At 44.7% G+C, this 20,496-nt stretch overlaps 2 protein-coding genes across 9 annotated transcripts in view; both read left to right on the forward strand.

Moving 5' to 3' along the window:
* The window catches only part of NF1 (neurofibromin 1), a 233,138-nt gene extending 221,701 nt beyond the window's left edge, over positions 1 to 11,437 (forward strand). For 4 of the 5 annotated variants that reach the window (XM_061605007.1, XM_061605005.1, XM_061605003.1 and 1 more), the window contains one exon: positions 3,473 to 5,482. The gene's annotated coding sequence lies outside the window, so the exon portion shown is untranslated. Of the gene's footprint in view, positions 1 to 3,472; positions 5,483 to 6,404; positions 6,483 to 7,699 lie in introns of those variants that run through there. The other variant, XR_009759856.1, reaches the window with a different exon arrangement.
* A 4,502-nt stretch (positions 11,438 to 15,939) lies between these two features.
* The window catches only part of AKAP1 (A-kinase anchoring protein 1), a 65,472-nt gene continuing 60,915 nt past the window's right edge, over positions 15,940 to 20,496 (forward strand). The window contains exon 1 of one of the 4 annotated variants that reach the window (XM_061605012.1): positions 15,940 to 15,959. The gene's annotated coding sequence lies outside the window, so the exon portion shown is untranslated. Of the gene's footprint in view, positions 15,960 to 17,898; positions 17,987 to 18,018; positions 18,246 to 18,427; positions 18,499 to 20,496 lie in introns of those variants that run through there. The other 3 variants (XM_061605010.1, XM_061605008.1, XM_061605011.1) reach the window with 3 other exon arrangements.

Below are 20,496 nucleotides of genomic sequence, written 5' to 3' on the forward strand. Positions count from 1 at the left end.
TTGACAAACATTTGTCAAGAAATATGGAAAACTAAACAATGGCCCACAGACTGGAAGCATTCAGTATACATCCCAATTCCAAAGAAAGGGGATCCCAGGGAATGCAGTAATTATCGAACTATTGCTTTAATATCCCATGCAAGTAAAGATAAAGTAAATGCTCAAGATTCTACAAAAAAGGCTTTTACCATATATGGAGCAAGAAATGCCAGACATCCAAGCTGGATTTAGAAAGGGAAGAGGTGCCAGAGATCATATCGCAAACATACGTTGGATAATGGAACGGACCAAGGAATTTCAGAAGGAAATCACCCTGTGCTTTATAGATTACAGCAAAGCCTTTGATTGTGTAGATCATGGAAAACTATGAAATGCTTTAAAAGAAATGGGGGTGCAACAGCATCTGTTTGTTCTGATGTGCAACCTATGCTCTGGACACGAGGCTACTGTAAGGACAGAATATGGAGAAACCGATTGGTTCCCAATCGGAAAAGGTGTGAGACAGGGGTGTATTTTATCACCCTATTTGTTTAATCTATACGCAGAACATATCATATGGAAAGTGTGATTGAACCAAGATGCACGAGGTGTGAAAATTGGAGGGAGAAATATCAATAATTTAAGATATGTAGACGATACCATACTACTAGCAGAAACCAGTAAAGATTTGAAACGAATGCTGATGAAAGTTCAAGAGGAAAGCACAAAGGCAGAACTACAGCTGAACGTCAAAAAGACTAAAGTAATGACAACAGAAGATTTATGTAATTTTAAACTTGACAATGAGGACATTGAACTTGTCAAGGATTATCAATACCTCGGCATACTCATTAACTAAAAGGGAGACAATAGTCAAGAAATCGGAAGACGGCTAGGACTGGGGAGGGCAGCTATGAGAGAACTAGAAAAGGTCGTCAAATGCAAATATATATCACTGAACATTAAAGTCAGGATCATTCAGACCATGCTATTCCTGATCTCTATGTATGGATGTGAAAGGCGGACACTGAAAAAAGTGGATAAGGGAAAAATCAACTCCTCTGAAATGTGGTGTTGGTTTATTTATTTTTAAAGGAACAAATTCTGTTGTCAAGCCCAATGATTGAAATGCAATTTTCTGGTATTTCACGTAAACCTGGCCTGGCGGGCTTGTTTTGAAAAAACGTTAATTGGCCAAGTGTCCCTGCCAATGGAAGTATATTTTGAGTTTAGGAATTGCAGATTTGAAGCAGCTTTCAGTCACTGCGAATGGCCTTAACAAAATACTGTTTTTGCAACAGAAGTCTCGACTAAAGAGCAAGGGAGGAATAGGGGTTAGATTGTTGAACTAGGGCTAAGGAGACCTGGGTTCAAAGCCCTGCTGAGCCATGATACTCATTGGGTGACCCTTGACCCAGTCAGTCTCTCTCATAACCTAACCATTCTTCAGTTACACCCCCTTGTACTCTTTGGAGGAAAGGAGGGATATAAATAAAATAAAATAAATAATAATAAGTAAAATATATTATGTTTTTCTCCTGCCCTTCCTCCAAGCATCTTATGGCATCATACAATATTGTTCTCAAATATATACTCACAGACACACCCTGGTTTTATCCTCAAAATATCCCTACATGGTCGACCTGGGTGCTGAACTTGGTGGCAAAGTGGGGTTTTGAATCTGGGTCTCTCTGGGTCTTGCCTGATGTTCTGACCATTATTTTAAGACATTGGCTGTATGTTGAGATTACACAAGACCCAGGCAGCAAGATGGGCTGCTGGTATACTGCATTGACTGGCTGTCCAATAGTGTGCCACTTGTCTAGATTTTCGAAGTGCAAACTCTTGGTTTTTAAAAAAGCACATTGATCAGAAATGAAATGTATTTACTGTTGACAAGAGTAGTCCCCACTCTTTATAGAAACAATAAGTTATTAGTGGCTTCAAGGAGAAAAACATGCAAATGATTAAAACCATGTAGTGAAATTTTAATGATGACTTTTCAGTAAATCAAATTCCACAGCTTTAGAAGAAGATACAAGTAAGTGGTCCACATTTATTGGTGTCAGCATGTTATTAATGTTCAGTTCAAATGTAAAAGGGTTCTGTGTGTATAAAACAATTGCTTGTATTGTATTGGTACAGGAAAAACTATTTAATTTTGTTACATGCCTGGAACCCAAATCTTCAGAAGCCAACAGTCTGCCAAACCAAGAACAAAATTTAAATGATTTTTTTTTTTTGCGCTAGAGACATGTGGGAGAAGGGAAACCTCTTGATCATGTTGGAATTTCAGCCAAAGTGAGTTTAATCAAATAGGAAGAATTAAAGGCCGCAGGTTACAATCCTTAGGGGCTGTTCCCATTTCTGTGATTATCAGGAAGACTATCTATTGTACCAGATCATGCCCACATTGAGGACTAGCTCGTGGCTGTGTACTGGAGTGCCAAATGGTTGGTTTGGGTAGAATAATGCATGATGTCACCCTGGAGAATCCTGCACTGTGCTAACATTTCTCATTGGGCCGTGTGGATGTTGCAACCCTTTGCATGGATGCAGAGGGGCCAGCCATATGTTCAGCTCACAGTGCCAGGGGGCTGGATGAGGTGGGTGTGAACTCTTTGGCTTCCCAAAGAGAGCCCTGGGCAGGAACCCCTTTAATGATCCTTTTGCCCTCCGACCACTTGTCTGTCTCCATCCCATACACTGAGCCATGCCCACAGAGGCTGCCCCAAGCTTTGAGCCAATAGACTGCCTCATGCCATATGCGACAGGAACAGGGGATGCTTTCATATAATGTATGAATCGGCCCAGCTGATCCTCTGCCTGGGCCGACATGGCCCTCTGACCCGTTCACAGTGACTGTCAGAGGCCCAAGCATCGCCACCATGTTTTCTCACGATGACGCACATGCTTGGCACATGGCGGCTGGGGTTTGCACAGGCAATCATCCTGAACAGCAGAGAGAGCTTTCTGGGGCAGGGGAGTGGGGTGTGGGGCAATGGGAGGAGAAGGAGCAGCAGCTCAGTGGGTCTTGATGTGCCCTCTAAGCAGCGTAATCCAAACGCTCCAGAGGGCTGCGGCAAGCAAACCCAAAGTGCAGTTGGCAGGGGAAGTAATTTCCTTCCCTCTCTTGTCTCCCCCAACCCACCCCCCCACCCACAGCCTGCCAAATATCAGCATCCCCAGACAATCTGACTTTCCCGATTCTAAAATCAGGCCATATTATGTAACGGTTCAGTTTTAGAACTTCCTTCAGCTACAGAACTTTCCAGAGAATGCAAATCAAGCTAGTTGGCATGAGGTCTCCTCCCTCCTCCTAGCCACTGTCTTTGGTTCAGTGGTTATACCTCTTTTTGTTGCTGCCGGCATGCATCTGACCTGGAGGAGGAGGAGGGAGGGCCAGTGTGATATGTCCAGATGGGTGTTTGGGGGCCGCCTTGCCACCTTGATGAAGTCAGCCTTTAAAAAAGTGACTTTTTTCTTCTTTCAGTTCCAGAGAAATAGATGTGTTATAAAACACACACGAGGGATTGGACTAGAGCCCACGTTGTCAGATGCATAAAGCGATACCTTCACTTGGCGCATGCTCCAGTCGATGCATCCCGTAAAGTCATCCGTAGCCCATGACAGCTGATGCCACATTAAGTATGTGTTACAGGCAGACCATTTTTTAGATGTCGCAACTGGCAGGCATCCAAACTAGTATTGTGTGCCATGGTAGTAAGTGAGCCTCTCATCCAAACTATGCATAGTTTTGAAATCAAAACTCTGATGGAAATGCACCCTTGGGACAACCCTTAAGGCACCCAAAGTGAAACCCTACAGCATAGGAGAAGCTCATCTGGCACGCTTACTAGAAGCGGGGGGGGGGAGTTTACTGTCTCTCTGTGTGATGTGCTTTCAGGAGACCTGATCTCTGGACCGGGTGTCAAACTGGATAGAGGAACTTCAATTCATAAATGCCTATTCCCAATGCAAGAGGGCAGGTGCAGAGATTTGCAGGGTGGGGTGCATTGAAGGCCTTTCCCCAGAAACAAATCCATTTAGTGGCTGATTTGCTCAGTGCCTTAAATGTTGCTTTCATCCACTTGTTGGAAAACTGTTCTCTTAGCCACCATGGCTGATTCCAACAACTGTTCCTTTCTGCACCCTTTCTTTCTTGCATATCAGCGACACAAACCAGCGAGCAGTTCAGTGCCATTGCTTTAAAAGGTCATTTTCTCATTTTTTGGTTCTGGTTGTTTGGGGAGATCTCCTCTTGTGCAAGGCACTTCTGTGTCTAAAAACAGCAGGCACAGAGTGGGCTGCTAACGCACTTTCCTGCTCCTAAAGGAGGTGTGGATTTTGCTGAGCTACTTGTAGAGATGTGGCATCCATGTGCAGCAACAAAAAGTAGATACATTAAGAAAGGCTTGCCGTACACGTTTAGACACAACGCTGCTCTTTTTGCTTTCAAACTTAACATGGGAAAGAGCTTCTCAGCCAGACTCCCCAAGTTCTGTTTAGCTCCTTCTTTTCCAGCATGGGCTCCATATGCACTATTAAGTACTGTAAAAGATGTATTGCATTGTTCTCTTTCTGTTATTATTATTTTTAAATCCCTGATTCTGAAATTGAAGCCTAATGCATTTTCCTTGTGCACAAAAAAATCCTGTTAAATCCACCAATGAGCACTGCTTTTAATGTGCATGCATTTGTTTTCCATAATGAGGAAACATTTCGACATCAACATGTTATGGGGCTGAGCATTGAAGAATGTAGCTGGTGCTCTTTTCCTGATAGGTGTTTGGGTTTTAGGGCTTCTTCCTATCCCCCCCACTTTGATTCTAGTTTAATTCCCCACCTCCACCCCAATGTATTAAAGCATGTCTTAATGTTATGCAAGGGACTTTGAACCGCAGAAGTCACTTTTCTGTTGGCCACACACTTTTTTTTAAATACAGTATATTCACCCTGTAAATAGTTTTGTGTAAAATTTGACAGAAAAAGTATATTTACTACACTGTAAATACACGTGACAATATATTGTATTATTTTGCTTTTTTGTAAAGCAGTTAATTGCTGTACATGTATAACATAATTAAATTTGAATATCTTTCGTGTTTAGTCATTGTTAATGTGCTACTTTTTTTCTTCCCCTGCTGTTGTGTTCTGTCATTTAAAGGAAGCGATGCTGTATACTATAATATTAACACAGTGTATTATAAAACTTACGACTTTCCACTGGGGCCTCAGCTTTGAAGATTGGTCCCCCCCACTTCCCCGGTCCTCCTCAGTCTACAATCCTGTTAATATTTGTAAGCACTAGTGCAAGGCATCGGGTGTGAATTCTGCTGACTTGCGCGCTGAATGGGTGGATAATTGGAGGTATATATATAAATATATAAATATATATTAAAATAAAAATAAACCTGTAGAGATCATGGTTTCAGGCAATTGTTGTTTACCCCCCCAAATTTCCCTCATGTATGTATTTCCCTTTTTTTGAAGTAAAAAAATGTAAATTCAACCTGCTTTTGACTTCTTTGAGGTAGTTATTTGCGTCTTAATTGTTCTCCCATTCTCAGCGCTTGATTTGGGCTAAGGCTTAATCCTGAATCTGATGTGTTGTAAAGACTTGTAGCCTAGGACACATGGAATCATGATGGCTGAGCAGCTGTTTTGCAAAAGCGATGATTCACATCTCCGAATGGGAGGCGTGATGTATACCACAATGCCACACAACTGTAGAAGAAGCCCTGGAAATATGGTGTTGGGTGCAAAGATTCTGAGTTTGTCTTTCTTCTCTTTAAACTGACGTTTTCTAACGCTTATGGCTGCAAAGGCAGCTTTGAAAAGTGTACAGGCAAAGGCTGATCATCTCGGAAACCAGAGGAGGTGGAGTTGAATAAGATTTCCAGTGTTTGGGGGGGGGGGGGCTTCAGATCCTCCAAAGCTCCTTCCATCTCCCTTCAGATTTGCAAAACCCAGAATGAATTCTTCAAAGTTGTGAGCATTTCAGAGTAAATTACATACTCTGGTTGGAGAGTTCAGGTGTGTTTGCTTTCGTGGCACAGAACTTGGCCTTTTTTTTTCATCATCATCCCCAAAGACACATGTGTTTTGGGTAATAAGAGCTTCCAAAAGAGCCTTCTAGGCTGGGGATCTTATTATAATGACTTTATGATGCATAACACTTTATGGCACCTTCATGAAACTGACATGCCTTCTGGTCTTGAAGTCTGTTCCAGGGCAATGTAGTCAAGAGCTCTCTGACTTAACTGGCACGGGGTCTCCAAAGCCTCAGGCAAAAGTTCCCTGGAATTCATTTAACTGGAGGCAACAAAAACAGTGGGTTTGGGACCTTCTGTGCACAGAGTATGAGATTCTGGGTAGCTGAAAATTTCTGCCATGTTTTCCCCTCCCTCATCATTCTTTGTCAGGTAATGGAAAAAGAAATGGCATTCGACAGTGACCAGAGGAGAGCATGAAATTCCCATGGGTGAGGTGCAGGTGGCTAAGTAGGTATTTATGAGTGTCCTTTTATTGTACAAATCATCTTGCCAGTGATTATTCTGCAGCCTTCCTGGGTGCCTATGCTTCAGTTAAAGCCCAGAGGGGAAAAATCCTGGGGTATAACTCTCCTGTGGGGCTTTTTCAGAACAGGAAGTGCAGGCAGCCAGGTAGGCTGCAGTGCATAGGATAAATGTGTGCTAGAAAGTGGGGAAAATGCACATTCTACCCTCGGCTACCTTGCATTAGGAGGCAAGCTCCAAACCCCATGCCCCACAAATTCCGAAGTGTCCTGGGGATGAAGCAGAGAAGAAAGCGTTTTGAGAAACTGGAGGGCAGATTTTTGGCACAGCACTAATACTGGGCGAGGTGGCCAGCTTGGAGGCCTGGCAGCGAGACAATGTAAATTCTGAGTTAAATGCATGTCTTTCAGTTCAGGAACTGCATGCAGACCTGCAGCTCCCTCTGCTGGTGGTCAAAGATAATTTTCACTACTGAGCAGATGAGCATGCCGTTTGTCCGCTATGCATACCTCCTGGTAAAAACTATGAATGTGAGAAAAAGGGGTGCATTTTTTTCCAGCACATGATAGATACACTCCAGGGAACTGGAACATTCTCTAGCCATGATATGTGACCAGTAAGCACTTATAGCCATACATCTCCCTTTCCAAATGTGTTTTGCGAAGAGTCGTGTGTGGATTACCAGTAATGTGCCACGGAGAGTGAAAACTGATCAGCCCTAACCCTCGTGGCCAATGGTCACGAATGTGGGGAGTTGTAGTCTTCACGACATCTGGAGGGCCATAGGTTCCCTGTCCGTTTTAAATGGGAAAATTCACCTTTGTACCTTCTCTTCCTGTCGCCCTGTGGAGGGAAGGGGGGAATTTCTTTACACATTCTATTAACAAAAGCTAATTTCCACTCCAATAGGTTTCCTAAACCCATACCTCTGCCACCATTTAATATCACCCTTTGAACCCTTAGCTTACCAATAATCCTGGTAACTATGGTACAAACCCAGTCAGATACAGTTATATAGTTACCAGTCAGATGTAGTTACTTTATTTGACTAAGATAATGTTTGTTACATGATAATGTTCTGCACAAGTTTATGTAGTTACTTTAATATAATACTATCTCATTCAATCTGTGTACAGTTTGTTAACTTGTTCCTGTCACTTTAAATACCAACAGCTTATTTTACACTACTGTTTGCCTATTAGGATGAGTGAAGTGCCAGATGATTGGAAGAAGGCTAATGTTGGCCCTATCTTCAAAAAGGAGGAACCTGGGAACTACAGACCAGTCAGCCTGACATCGATCCCTGGGAAAATTTTGGAGTGGTCAGTCTGTAAGCACCTTGAAAACAATGCAGTGATTACTGGAAGCCAACATGAATGAATGAATATAATTTATTACGGTCGGGGACCAGCGTACAAATACAGACGATCAAAACATCATAAAAATATTAGTGTAGTACAAACAATTTCATGCTAAAACAAGCTCTATTTAAAAGCCGATTCTCATGTCTGTGTGAGCTGCTGAGTTAACAGTACTCTTTGGCATGTAATGGCTGCAGCACAAAAACTCGCAACCTTAATTGAGACTTGGGGCATTTGATCGGATAAAAGGTAATTAACATAAAATGCATCGTCCCTGCCCGGGATTGTTTGTAAAATCGGGGTAATAAGTGCGAGTCGTAGGTCCCGATAAAATACACAATACAGTAAAACATGGCCCACGGACTCTACTACACCCACATCACAGGGGCATACATGCTCAGCAAATGGAATTTTTGATATCTGCCGTCTAAAAGTGCCGATGGTAAAATGTTAAACTTAGCCAGCGTAAATGCTTTTGTCAGTCTAGGGGTAGGGAGGGAAGCCAAATAGTGTGCGGGTGCAAAAGCCCCTGTGTTAAGTCTAGAACCTGGATAGGAAGCAGCTAGGGAGAAGTGATTTTGAAGTTCAGTGTCTAGAATTCACTGGAGGATGGCCGTCTTCGCTTTGGTAAGGCCTAGCGGAAGAATAGCAGTGGGGAAGAATCCTAAACTTAAAAGTTTCGTGCTTAGGGTTTTCTTCCATTTTGACTGAAAAATGTCAGTGTGAGAGGGGCCAGTCCCACTGGTATAAACATCATTTTTAACCAATACTTAATATTGAGCATCCATATGCGGGCCTCTATCGAGGGGTGCCCTGCTTCGAGACGTAGGGTGGCATTGGGGACACAGGATGGAAAGCCCAGTATAGTCCTCAGGAATTTAGCTTGGACAGTTTCAAAGGGGGAATATTTGCCATAAACACTTATCTGAGAGCCATATAACAATTGGGTGATCACTTTGGCAACAAATACCTGTATGGCAGATGGAACATATTGCCCTCCTTTAGTATAGAAAAATGAAAGGAGAGCCTTCGTGCTCCTCTGAGCATTGGCAATGGCATTTTTTCGTTTGTAGATGCCATGTTCCAGATGAATGTAGAGTTACCCCTAAATACCTGTAAGATGTTACTTGTTCAATTGGGAGTCTGTTTAACTGCCATCGGTACTTCACCCTCTTCCAGGTGAACACCACAACCTTTGATTTATCGTGGTTGATTACCAATAGTTCTTTATTACAATAGTTGGCAAGCGCCCTCAGCAAGCGTCGCAGGCCAATACTTGAAAGGGATAGAAGTACTACATCATCCGCATAGAGAAGAGTAGACAAGAGACCTGTTTGACAGAGTAGGTTGATGGGAGGGAACCAGCACCAGACTTTTTACCAGGGAGTTAATATAAAAGTTGAACAATGTAGGGGCTAAAATACATCCCTGTTTAACTCCCTTAAAAGTAGGAATAGGCCTAGACAGGTAGCCGGTGTTGTTGCATCTTATACGTAATTGGGTGTTTAAACACTGTATAAGTGCTAACAAACACCTGTCAATGTTGGTGGCCTCGAATTTTTCCCAAAGCCTGTCCCTTGGTATGAGGTCAAAGGCTGACTTGAAATCAATAAAGACTGCATAAAGCCCCCCCCCCTCCAGTTTAGTTGTGTATTTTTCCCTAGATGTCGTCGAACAAGTCCGTGATCCATGGTAGAGTGTTCCGCTCTGAATCCGACTTGTTCCTCTGCCAAAATGTTTTTCTGCACCAGCCAGTTTTGTAGTTTTTCGTGTAGGTGGCTGGTATATAACTTGCTGATGTATTTATCAAGAACAAATCCTGCCAGACTCATCTTACCTCATTTTTTGATTGGGTAACCTCCCTGATAGACTGTGGGAATGCTGTAAACATAATCTCCACTTCAGCAATGTTTTTGACAAAGTGCCCCATGATATGCTGATTAGCAAGCTAGCTAAATATGGGCTGAATGAAACAATTATCAGGTGTATCCAAAGCTGACTACAGAATCATAGTCAAACAGTACTTATTAATGGTTCCTTCTAAAACTGGGGGAAAGTAATTAGTGGGGTACCGCAGGGCTCGGTCCGGGGCCTACTGTTCAACATTTTTATTAATGATTTGGATGAGGAGGTTCAGGGAATTCTTATGAAATTTGCAAATGATGCAAATAGGAGGGATAGCTAATACGCTGGAAGACAGAAACAAAATTCAAGGCGATTTTGATAGGCTAGAGCATTGGCCTGAAAACAACAGAATGAAATTTAACAGTTGATAACAGTTGTTGATATCTAACTGAATATGAGCCAATAGTGCAATGTAGCTGCAACAAAGGCAAATGCTATTTTAGGGTGCATTAACAGAAGTACAGTTTCCAAATCACGTGAAGTCCCCTCTATTCGACACTGGTTAGTTGAGATATTGCACTTTAAGAAGGATGCAGACAAACTGGAACAGGTTCAGAAGAGGGCAACAAGAATTATCAGGGGACTGGAAACAAAGCCCTATGAGGAGAGACTGAAAGAACTGGGCATGTTTAGCCTTGAGAAGAGAAGACTGAGGGGAGATATGATAGCACTCTTCACGTACTTGAAAGGTTGTCATACAGAGAAGGGCCAGGATCTCTTCTCGATCGTCCCAGAGTGCAGGACACGGAATAATGGGCTCAAGTTACAGGAAGCCAGATTTCGGCTGAACATCAGGAAAACCTTCCTAACTGTTAGAGTGGTAGGACAATGGAACCAATGACCTAGTGTCTTAACACTAGAGGCATTCAAGAGGCAGCTGAACAGCCACCTGTCGGGGATGCTTTAAGTTGGATTCCTGCATTGAGTAAAGGGTTGGCCTTGATGGCCTTATTGGCCCCTTCCAGCTCTACTATTCTATTACTAAACCAGGAGAGCTTTGAGGAAGCAGGTGGTTACCCTATCAACACTGTTTTCGTAGATTGTCCTTATTGTCCACCCCAGTGAAGCCTCACCAGCACTGTAACCTGTTTCAACTCTTACTGACCTATTGTAGCATTGGTCTGTTTTTACTGTCGTCTTCCTTTGGCTGCCCTACGAGACAGCAGAGCTTCGCATTCCAAACTGCCTCTCACTTCTCCCTCGGTGCTGTAGACAGCCTATACCCAGCCTTTGGCCACCAAGCCTTCCTGTCAGGTCTTTCTCCTTCTTCCTCAGTCCTCTTCCTCGGCTGTCCTCGTCTTCTGGCTGTCCAAACCAAGCACCAACCAACATGGGCTGACCCTGAATGACAAGCACTCAGCTGTGCGTTCTCTTCTTCTGCCCTCCCCAGCCTAACCCCAGCCAATCACACTAAGAACTCTAAACCTGCAACTACCCACCACATTGTGCATACCTTTTTTTCTTCTTTTGCTTGCTGGGAATTCTATCTCCAACTCCTCCTCAGCTGTCAGTTAAGGTATCCCAATGACAGGTAAGCCAACCTTCACCTGACCAGACAGAAGACTTTCCCCATCAAACACATTATAATGAACATTACAATACAAATGATAGAACACACTACCCATTAAAAGACACTTCTATAAACATTTTCCATAGTTTTGCATCTACACCCATCTATTCCTCTTTTTGCAATCCTCTTTTCTGTTTGTTGAAAACCATATTGCTTTCCTGCTTTCATACTTATCATTAGCAAATAATTGGAATGTGTTTAACAGCACAGTCCTAAACATGTTTAGTCAGAAGTAATACCCATTGAGTTTAATGTCACTAGCTCCCAAGGAAATGTCTGTAGGGTTGCAGCTTTCATATTTAGTTTAGTTGGTCTACAGATCATAAACATCAGATATAGTACAGGGTTGGCAAAACAAACACAACGGGTAAGAATGCAATATGCATGCATATGGAGTGTGCCTTACATGACAAACATAAAGAGTGTAACAAAGTTCACAATCAGAAATAGTTTTAAGAATACAGTGTTGATTCAGAACTCATCTTCCCTTTCACAATTGTGTCTTTGATGACTACAGCAACGAACTTGGCTCTAGGTGTTGTCATCTTAGGGTTGGAGTCTGCCATTGAAATTGGAACACAAACTTCATTTGAGTTCCCCAAGTGTAAAGAAAGTACTGGAGAGAGAAATCAGGATCTAGTATCCCCATAAAAATTACAGTGCAGGAAAACATGGGCCAAAGCTTCAGCTGAGACACTTTTGCAAGAGCAAACTCTCAAGTGCCAAGGCCGCCTGGTAAATCGACCTGGCATAACCGCTGATGGCAAAGCATTGAACCTAGGCGCTTAAAATGTTTTCCTGTATCTAGGAGCATTGAATGTCACTAAATACCCGTGATATTTTGTTAAATGGCAGAACAAATGCTTGGTTTAAATGTGATGCTGTTTGTGTACAAAACATGAAAATAAAGTGGCCATACAGGGTCAGCAGTTAGAGGAGGCTGGGCCCAATGTCCTGTAGGACCCTGCAGAGTTGCGTAGCGGAACGGAGAGTTTTGAGCAAGCTTATGTGTGTGTGTTTGAATCTTTGCTAAGATTCTACTTTCCTTGCAAATTAGTCAGACAGAGACTTTAAGCTTTAAAATAAGAAATAACTACTTTATTCTGGAAATACATGCTTGATAGGAAAGAGTTCTAGATCTACCTAACTAGCTATGTTGGAGCAGCCGGCACTGGTCCCAGTGCTAGCCCTCATGCTGGTTGAGAGGACAGACAAAGGAAAGATGTCTGCTCCCCTCTCAAGAAAGAAGAAAGACTGTGGGAAGGCGGGAAGAAACTGAGATCAACATCCCTTGCATATTAGTCTAGCAGGAAGGAAGAGACAGCAGGAGATCAAAGGACAGGCATAGGCTAGCAACCAAGAGGTCTCCTCTCTAGCTATGCCTTTAGCCCCATGCAGCCTCAACCCACAAGTTGGAGTTGAACCCCATATATTCCAACAGCAGTAACTGCTTGTGCAGTATTAATACAACAGCAGTCCATGGCCCACAAGGGCACCACTTATTTGCTAATCCTGCACACGTAGCTGTGGCAACCCAGTTTAAGCCTGCCACCAGCCTTGGGGAACTCCATAAAGGCAAGGCTGGGTTCTTGGTTTTGTATGCTTGCACTGTGTATAAACTAGGCCTGAGTTGGAGAAGGGGTTATCCAAGCACGTATATCTTAAGAACAGAGGATGCTATCTTATAACTATGAGATCTTCCCATGGCTGAAAGGCAGCCTTTCTCCCTCTCCAATACTTCCACCCTGGAGTGAGATCAGCAAGCATTGCCCTCACTGTGATTAGCTTTAGAACGACTGCATTATGACATCATTGTGTCGCATTTCCTGGAGCCACTCAAGTGATGGTGATGCTTCCTGTTCTCGCTCTTAAGGGAGATCATGGGCCACAACCCACAAAATAATGGCCGCAATCCATCTGGAGCACCACAGCTGCTGCCTCCAAGACCTTGTCGTTGGTCCATCTGGTCATTGGTCCACCTCAGTATTCTCTACATCAGCCTCCCCAAGGCCCTTCAGGTGTTTTGGATGACATCTCTCATCCCTGACCATTGACCATGCTGGTGGGGGCAGATGGGAGCCAGAGTCCGACAACATCGGAGAGCAGCAGGTTCTGGATGGCTGGTCTTCATGGATGGCAGCAGCTCCCCAGGATTTCAAGACTTTCTCCCAGCTGCGTCCAGAGATGCCAGAGGTTTGACCCTAGGACTTCCTGCAATGTAAAACAAGAGCTCTGCTGCTGAGCATACGGCATATTTGAAAGCATTCCTTAGACCAGAGATGGAGAACGAGTGGCCCTCTGCAGATGGAAGAGGCATAGCTCAGTGGCAGAGCATCTGCTTTGCATGCAAAAGGTCCCAGATTCAGTCCATAGCATCTCAAGGTAGGGCTGGGAGAGACCTCTGCCTGAAACCCTGGAGAGCTATGGCCAGTCTGTATAGGCAATGCTGAGCTAGATAGACCACTGGTCTCACTCTGTATGAGACAGCTTGCGCCTATGTTCCTATGTTGTTGGACATGCAGTAGCCCCAGCCAGCATGGTTAATGGTCAGCAATGGTGGGGGTTCTTGTCCAGGAACATCTGGAGGGCCACAGGTTCCCATCTCTGCCCCAGAAGGTTCTCATTCAAAATAGGGCTACAGGGGTGGATTAAATAATTGAAAATGTTGATGTAATGTGTATGTATTGTATAATGTTGAAATAAAAATAATTTTGAAATAAAAATTAAACTAGAAAAACACACACAATACGGCCACACTTTGTAGGTGTTGTCAGGTTTGTAGGTTCAGCCGGTTTGTCAAGCCGCGAATCCATGCCCTGAAGGAAGAACTTCCTTGGCTGTGCAAGAGAGTAGCCTCCTGCCTTTTCTGCTGTGACCTGTTCGAACAGGCAGGATTGCCATTATTGCCTTTCAAAAGAGCATCAGAGATTGAATGTTGCTGGTTTTAAAACCCCAAGGGTGTGCCTCTCTGATGGGATGGAAAGAAAGTGCATGATACTAGAACCCTCATTTGGAAAGCTTAAATACAATTTGAGGCTCCTCTCTCTGCATGGCAAAGACACATGCACACACAGAGTCCATTGGGATTGGCGGGGCGGAAGGCAGAGAAGTCCACAGTAGGTGGAGCCACAGCCAATGAGAGGCAGAGCCAACTAATTCTGGTTTTGTCCCCGCCCTCCTCCCTCCTGAGTTCTACAAGGGGCAACACTGAGACTAGGGAGGAGGAAGTTGACAGGCACTGCCACCCCCTGGATTGGATGTAAGTAAAGACGGCAGGCAAGGGAGGCCCTGGCTGAAGGGAGACCCAAGTTAGTGGGGCAGCACCCCAACTACCTTAATGGACCACCCTCCCCTGCACTCACACACACTTGGAGGAGCATCCGATGTAAACCAGGTGAAAAGGGTAGGACCAAAGAGCTAGGACCAAATTTGTGATCTTATTCAGAGAGGGGCAGAGATAATAATAATAATAATAATAATAATAATAAAATTTTATTTGTTAGTCGCCCATCTGTCTGACTTAACAGACATTCTGGGCGACTTACACAATATAAAACACAATTTAAAACATATTCATACAACAGTAAACCACCTGTTAGTAATAGCCTAACCCACCCCAGAAATCCCATAGGCCTGCCTGAATAACAAGGTCTTTAAGGCTCGGCGAAAAGCCATCAGGGAGGAGGCATGTCGAAGGTCAAAAGGAAGCAAGTTCCAGAGGGTGGGAATATTTCTGTGCAATCATGTTTGGAAATGGAAATGGGCTGCCTTCAAGTCGACTGGACTTATGGCGACCCTTTGAATAGGGTTTTCATGGTAAATGGTATTCAGAGGTGGTTTTACCATTGCCTTCCTCTGAGGCTGAGAGGCAGGGACTGGCCCCAGGTCACCCAGTGACCTTCAGGGCTGTGTGGGGATTCGAACCCTGGTCTCCCAGGTCGTAGTCCAACACTGACCTGAGGGAGGGGAGGAGGAGGGGGAGGGGATTAGGTGGCTGGGCACTGGGCAGAGGGAAGGTCCTTTCCAAAAGGAAAAGAGTGTGAACAGTATCATTGCTTTTCAGCGTTTCCCCCACCTTTTTATTCTACAGCAGACACATGTAGCCTCCCACCAAAACTTAAACCAAAGCTGTCCCTGGCCACATCCACATCAGGCCTTTATTTCACTTTGGACAGTCATGGCTTCTTCCAAAGAATCCTGGGAAGTGTAGTTAGTGAAGGGTGCTGAGAGTTGCTAGGAGACACCCCTGTTCCTGTCCTAGACCTTCAAGTCAGAGTGGCTGACTGTTAAACCACTCTGGCCATTGGAGCTCTGTCAGGCAAATAGGAGTCTCCTCTCAGCCCCCTTCACAAACTACACATCCTTTCCCAGGATTCTTTGAGGGAAGCCCTGACTGTCACACATAAAATCAAAGTTTGGCATGGGTGTGGCCTCCTGATTAAGCAAGCCCAGCAGCTGTGAGTCTGGCTTTTAGAACACTGACAGTTGGTTCTTACTGAGCATGCCCAAAGTTATAATTGGGCTCCAGCCAAAATTTCTTAAATCAATTAAACATCAGCCAGACATTTTTTAAACTGCAGAGGATGAAGGTCAGAGTTTGGGGCAACGTCAGTAATAGGATTACAGGTACTCTGTGAACATGGCTGATTTTTAATGAATTTCAACAGATTATGAGAACTCAGAGAAAAAAGTTCAAAAGGCTTCTGGTTTTTTTTCCTCATTAGACTTTGAGCTCTCTATTCTCTCTGACTGTCTTCTGTATCGCCATGAAAATTGAGAGGGTTGTTAAGCAAGCTTTTCTGACTTCAAGACTATAAGTTTTGTAAGGTTTTGTTTTGAAATGAGCTTATGGGAAGCATCAGAATGGCATGGGGGTATTTTCAATTTAACATTGTGGAATGTGAAAAATCCACGCTGGCTATAGTATACAGCCACTCTTGTGGCTGTATAATAGATGGTAACTTGTTGAATTTTTATATGCTTTTATAGTATGACATATGTTTTGTATCATAGATCAGTGTTGGGCAATCAGTAAGCTAATAATAAATTATAAGTAAGCCCAACAGAGTTCAGTAGGACTTACTCCCAGCTGTGGTATAGAATTGCGGCCATAATGTTGGGTCATTACTATGTTACAGACTTGTGAGCGTTGACATAAGCTTGCCGGGTGGAAACTCTTCTCACTTCTACAATCTGCATTATGTTAACTACATTGAATCACAATGGTGCCACTACAAGAAGCAGCTGGACAGTCATCTGTCAGGAATGCTTTGATTTGGATTCCTGCATTGAGCAGGGGGTTGGACTTGATGGCCTTGTAGACCCCTTCCAACTCTACTATTCTATGATTCTAGTACTTTACTATTCAAATAGGGACCTTATTTCAGAAATATATAAATGCTTATTGTAACCTTCAAGAAATCAGAAGGCGGCTAGGACTGGGGAGGGCAGCTATGAAAGAACTAGAAAAGGTCCTCAAATGATGAAACTGAGGTTATCATACTTTGGATACATAATGAGAACACATGATTCCCTAGAAAAGACAATAATGCTGGGAAAAACAGAAGGGAGTAGAAAAAGAGGAAGGCCAAACTAGAGATGGATCGATTCCATTAAGGAAGCCACAGACCTGAACTTACAAGATCTGAACAGGGTGGTTCACGACAATACTGTTAAGAGATCGCTGATTCACAGACGTAGACGACTTGAAGGCACATAAACAACAACAACCTTTCTCTCCTCTAAAAATCCCTGACTAGCATTTACACAACTTGATCCCAAGCACGTTTAACTTGGGAATAAGCCCTACTGATTGCAAGGGAGTTATATGCAATCTGAGTGTGCCTAGGATCGCAGCTTTTACTCTCACAATAGCCCTGTAAGGTAGGATATGTTGGCAGAGTTTTGCCCAAAGGCCTTACGATAACCCTGTAAGGAGGGCCAGCTGTAGCTTCCTAGCTGAACAGTGATACTTTTAAGGGAACCCTAATCTATTGATAATTATCATCATTGAACAGAAGCCTGACAAAAGCTCTTTTCAATATCAATCAATGCTGGAACATTAATAAATGAAAACAGGTAATAAGCTGAAAACTTATTGGACATAATTTTTTTAAATATTTTTATACAAATGGTGGTAGGCGCTATTTCCCTCACAATGACTGTTGCATGCATCCTCTAATAACACAGAAATAACTTTTTCTGAGCTATTGTTTTATACTTATGCAGATGTTTGGATATTTAATAGATGATTAATCCGTTAAAACTCCTACGCTGAATCAACAGCACTCTCCTGCGCATCGTTCTTTAGAAGCAGGTCCCGTACGATCTAGGCACGCTCACTTGGGAGCTTTGCCTACTCCCTACTGAGAAAAGTGGGACTTCTGTCTGAGTAAATGCGCACATCTCTGTAAACGAGTGGCAGTCAAGCTAGCCAATTTCACGCTGTGCCAGAACTAACCTCTCGCCTCATCTGCTTGCATGGCGAGGGGCGGGTGGAAAGAAAGCATGCGGAGGGCGCATGCGCACGCTTTGCCCCTTAACCTGCTCCTAGTTCGCGTTCTCTTGCCCTCTGACTCACCACCCGCCCAGTCTGGGGGAAGGGGGCGTGGCTTCCAGTTCGTCGTCTCGCGCGAGCTGCGACCGAGACGGGGGTAAGCGGGAGGGGCGGGGCGAGTGGAACGTTGAGCCAGCGGTGGGCGGGGCGAGCCGAACGTTGTGTATATCGGTCGAATGTCTCAGCGTTCCGAGAGGCCCGGTCGGGCAGCACGTGGGGAGACGACTAAGGCGCCCGCGGCGGGTGGAGGGGTTAGGCACGGCGGCAGCGTACGGGGATTTGGCACCGGCACCAGGGGTGGGACGGCCGGGAGGAGAAGAAGGAGGAGGGCGGCGGCGAGCACCACCGGACGCATCGTGAGTAGCGGCTCTCACTGGAGGCTTAAGGCGCTAGTCCTCATGGGGGTGGGCTTTCTGAGGAAAATCTGCGTGGACGGGGTTCTGTTGTTTTGAGAGGGGGGGTCGTTTGGGGGTCCCGGAGGATTAAATAAACGGCCGTTCCTTCCCAAGCGGTGAATCTCTCTCCTTCCTGCATGCAGTTGACAACTTCTCGGCTACCTCCTGCAGCTGTGCCCTTTTAAAGAGTCTGTTGGCCTGCGGCAATTAGCAGGTGAGAACGCCGAACTCCGCGCAGTGGCAGTCTCAATGCTGAGAGGGACAGGAGCAGGCCTTGGTTACCTGCTCCTACCCACGCGCACCACTTCCACTTCCTTCTCCCTCCTGTTCACTTTTCACCCCCCAACCCGCCCCGTGGCACGTGGTCCGACCCTTCCGAGCTATGGGTCGCTTTCCACCCCCACCCCCTCCTCGAGAATGATAAAGGGGCGGCCTCTTAAGAGGATCCCTTTCCTTGAGGAGCAACCGTTGTGAAGCGTCGCTGTCTCCCTCCTTGCTGGCCTCTCTGGCTTTCTATGAACAACAAAACAAAATAAAGCGTTTTATAAGGTGCTTTGCACATTCAGAAAAGTCGCATGCCCGTGGCCCGACTGGATGCGGAGCCACTCCCCTCCTCAGGGCTGTCATTAGCCTGTCCTTGGGTGTTCAGCTTCGACTTCCATGTGCCCTGTGGCACTGAAATGTACCCATTTCTCGCCTTGTCTCTGTGCTGCCATTTCCTTCTCCTCCCCTTTTATTTTGGTTGAGGGTGGAAGCGCCAGCGGATAAGCTGTGCCTTCATTCTCCCCTCTCTTCCTACTTTGTTGGGCGTCCATGTGCGTTTCTCCCAGTGGAGAGACTTGGAAAGTTTTAACAGCTAAGCCTCGTGGAGTGTTGGGTGCGGTATCTGAACTGCAGGGCGCTTTGGCAGAGGCTGCCTAGTTATGGCAGGTGGTGCTTGTGGCCTCTGGTGTGGAGGGACAGGTGCTAGGCCTACCTGGAGTCTGGCAGTGAAGATGCACAGGTCTGTGTCAACTCTCTCCTCATCTGGTAAAGGTGCCCCTGGATTGAGCGTCCGATTTGTTCCCTTTTTAACCCTCGTGCATGCATGCAGGGAAATGTGAGGTGCAGCTTCCCCTTGGGGTGTGTGCGTTTGTGTAAACACACCCACGTATGTTTCAAGTACATTTAACACACATGGCTTCCCCCAAAGTATCTTGGGAACTGTAGTTTACCCCTCACAGAGCTACAATTCCCGTGACAATCTATGCTTCCCAGGATTCTTTGGGGGAAGCCATGTCCTTTAAATGTGGGTTAAATGCCCTTTAAATATATGGTGTGGATGTGACCACAGCTGTTTTCTTCCCCAGTATTAGGATCTGGGAAGGCATGAGAGCATGCTGAACAGATCAGGAAGTACCGAGTTTAGTTTAGCGTTCTGTGTGTGGCCTTGGCCAAGTTGCTTTCCCTCCCCTTTAGCCCCTCTTTATACTGGCCTACCTTACAGGGTTACTGTGTTGCTGCACACTTGGAAGGGAAAGGCTATGTTTCAAAAAGCGTAAGTATTATTGAATGTCAGGTGGTGTACAGTGGTGCAAGAGACTGCTGTCTGGCTGCTAACAAAAGGTTTGCAGTGTGGGACTTCACATGATATGATGGGTGAGGTTTGGGTGGCGGTGAGTTAAGTTTAAATCCTTGTTTTGGTGTGAAGCTCTCTACTCTCCCTTTCTCCTGCAGGGAGTAATGCTTGAGAAACTAGTCATGTAAAAGAAATAACGGGGTCCTCTCTGCTCTTGCCCTCTGAGCCCCTCTACCCCAAACAGGAAAATGCAAGCTGTCAGAACCAGCCTTGGGTGTCTTCGGTGTTTATGCGTTTGTTTCAGCCACATGAACTGTGATAATTCCTCTAGAATAATTGCCACACCTTGTGTCCGCCTTTTCAAATTTTCCAGGTGGCTTTGCTTTTGAATATGCCTCCCACCCACCCCAAAATATACGGATATTTTATTAGAAAATATCCACCTTGATTATAAATGCAACGGCGAGGGGGTGGGCGGGCTGAAAAACAGCTAGGAAAACAATCCTATATATTTGTAACTGATGTTCTTCCTAAACTGGTCAATCAGTGTTCAAATGGATGTGTTCGGATTATGTGTTTTGCTCTTATTTTGGGGGACTTTTTCTTTTGGCCAGAAATGCAAATGAAAGGTGATCTCTAAACATGGTCTAATAA

Source organism: Rhineura floridana, chromosome 21 (genome assembly GCF_030035675.1).
Source record: "Rhineura floridana isolate rRhiFlo1 chromosome 21, rRhiFlo1.hap2, whole genome shotgun sequence".
NCBI classification, from domain to species: Eukaryota; Metazoa; Chordata; class Lepidosauria; order Squamata; family Rhineuridae; genus Rhineura; species Rhineura floridana.